Genomic DNA, 2976 nt, shown 5'->3' with positions numbered 1-2976 from the left:
AATAATAATAATAATAATAGTGAGGGAGATTCTGTACAAGGGGGATTTGGCATGAGAATCCAGCCTCTAGCTGCAATGTTGTGAGGGCCTGTGAATATAGGGGGAAAAAAAAAAGGGAGGTTGCTAGGAGATAAGAACAACCTGGCTCCTGCCCTCCACCTGAATGAGCTGAGAACACAGCTGGTCAACACTTGAAGTGTGGGACCCTGAGCAGAAAACCTGAGCAGTTGAGCCATGAAGACTTCTGACCTATGGAAACTGTGAGATAATAAATGGGTATTGTTTTATAAGCCATCAAGTTTGTGAAATGTGTTACACAGCGATAGAAAACTAATATACCACAAGGCCTAAAAGGAGCCACTTAAACTCTCTAAGCCTCGAGTGCCTCTTCCAGAAAATAAGGACAAAAGATTCACAGGGTTGCTGTGAATAAATGGCTGTTGGGCTTGCAGACAGAGCCCTGGACTTGTGGCCAGAAGGCCAAAAAATGGCGAGGTCACCTTGGGCAAGTGACTTAACTTCTCTTAGTCTCAGTTTGCTCACCTCTTAAATGGAGCCAACAGAAGCTATTTCTTTGGCAATTGAGTAGTAGCTGGGCACATGGCCACCCAGCCAGAGACTACATTTCCCAGAGCCCCTTGCAACTGGATGTGGCCATGTGACTAAGTCCTCTCAATGGAATATGCATAGAGGCATGTGGGCTGCTTCGAGGTGGGGGCCTTAGAACATGGCATATCCCCTCCAGCTCCTGCCCCTTCCTAGGACTGGAATACTAAGGTGCCAGCCACACAGCTTCAACATGCTGACAAGGAACAGTGGGGAAAGAAGATGGAAAGGACCCAGCAATGGTGGAGAAAGAAGATGAAAAGAACCCAGGTCCCTGAATCGCGGCTGTTGCTGAGTCACCCACGAACCTGGAATCCTGGTTTTTGGCAGGTGACAAGGAGAAAATTCTGAGGTGTCCTAAATTAAATCACAGCAGGCCAGAGGAAGAGACAAGAAAGGGTTAATCTGTTAAGTACAGGCCAGCTAACAGGATTGCTCACATTTCTGAGTGTATGTTGGAACTTTTAATTAACTTCCAGGTCGCTATTTCCACAATTACCTAAAAGAGACCAGCCAGGCGCCATCAAAGCCCAGAAGCGTCCCCTTCTTGTTTACACACGAACTTTCCAGACTCTCGCCTACAACTAATCCAAAGGTGCAAACACTTCTTTTCATGGATCCTGTCGACAGGACAAAATAACTCTCCAGAAAATCCACGGATAAAAGAGCGGTTTATTCAGGAAAAGAAAAAGAGACAAGAACACCCCAGCAATGTGTGAATGCACACTTCTGACCGGAGCGCCAATCGGCCGCTAAAAACCCCGTTCTCAAGATGGCTTCCCCATTTATTAGACTCCATCCCCGCTGAAGTTACAACAGGAAGTCAGGGCTAGAGCGTTAACAAGGGGCCCAGCCATACTGTCCTCCCAGCCCTATGGTTAATCATCTTAAGATGCCAGTTCACTTTTGTCAACTCTGTGCCTATCTCAGAACAAACCCCGCTTCACCTTCTCCCACCCACTTTATCTATAGCCAAGGTAAATTCTTACAAAACAATTTACATCATTCTTCCCCCACCTGATGTATAAAAACGCCCGCCACCTCCAGGACGGTGGCCACGTTGTCTTTTCCACCTGGAAGGGCTGCTCGTGGTTTAGATTTCGTGCCCCAGGACCTGGTCTTCTCTTCTTGCTAGCAATGGCCCAATAAGCCCTTTCTTTTAGAAAGACTTGGAAGTTAAAATTTTCATTTAACTCGGTTGTGTGAGGGACAAATAAATATCCATTTCCTTGGCGCCATTAGATATGGGGATCTCTTTGTTACAGCTGCCTAGTCTCTGCCTTAACCAATAAAAGCAACTAATATGGGGAAAATAAGTCTGAGGGCCATAGTGAAGACTTGGAGGTGCTGTGTAGGCATTAGCCCAGGGTTCGCTTTTAGCCTGGGGTTTTGTTTTGTGAAACGGAGCTATTATACAAATGTCAAGTGGCTTGTTAGTGCTTATAAATAAGCATAGTCATGAGCTGCATAATGACATTTCCATCAATGACAGACCGCATATATGATGGGGTTCCATAAGATTATAATGGAACTGGGAAATTCCTAATGGCCTAGTGAGTCATAGTCATCATAGCGTTGAAGTACAAGGCATTACCTCTGTGTTTGTGGTGATGCTAGTGTAAACAAACCTGCACTGCCAGTCATGACAGTACAGTAATACAATCACATACAGTACATAACACTTGATAATGATAACAAACGACTATGTTACTGGTTTATGTACTTACTGTCCTATACTTTTTATCAATATTTTAGAGGGTACTCTTTCTACTTATTAAAAAAAAAAAAGCATTTGCTATAAAGCAGTATGCTGTGTTACGTGGCAGCAGCCTCATACATCTCGTGTTTACTGCCTCTCTTGATTGCATCTTTTCCTCTTGTGCTTGATTTAATCTAGTGTCTTATAAATCTAGTGTAGCCTTAGTGTGCAGCGTTTATAAAGTTTATACTAGTGGACAGTAATGTCCTCAGCTTTCACAGTCACTCCCCACTCACTTGCTGACTTCCTAAGAGCAACTGCCAATCCTTCAAGCTCCATTCATGTTTAAGTGCCCCATATAGGTGTACCAATTTTTATCTTTTACTGTATATCATATTTTTTACTGTATCTTTTCCATGTTTAGATATGTTTAGTATGTACATACCATTGTGTTACAATTGTCTACATTATTCAGTACAGTAACATGCTGTGCAAGTTTGTAGCTTGGGAGCAACAGGCTACACCCTACAGCCTATATGTGTAATAGGCTAGACCATTGAGGTTTGTGTAAGTGTACTCTGTGATGTTTGCACAACAATGAAATTGCTTAGCAATGCATTTCTCAGACCATATTTTGTCATAAGGGTCACATAACTGTATTATTTGAAGGA

Source organism: Hipposideros armiger, unplaced genomic scaffold (assembly GCF_001890085.2).
Source record: "Hipposideros armiger isolate ML-2016 unplaced genomic scaffold, ASM189008v1 scaffold_46, whole genome shotgun sequence".
NCBI classification, from domain to species: Eukaryota; Metazoa; Chordata; class Mammalia; order Chiroptera; family Hipposideridae; genus Hipposideros; species Hipposideros armiger.
The sequence above is the reverse complement of the archived record's forward strand: the minus strand, read 5'-3'. Positions refer to the sequence as shown.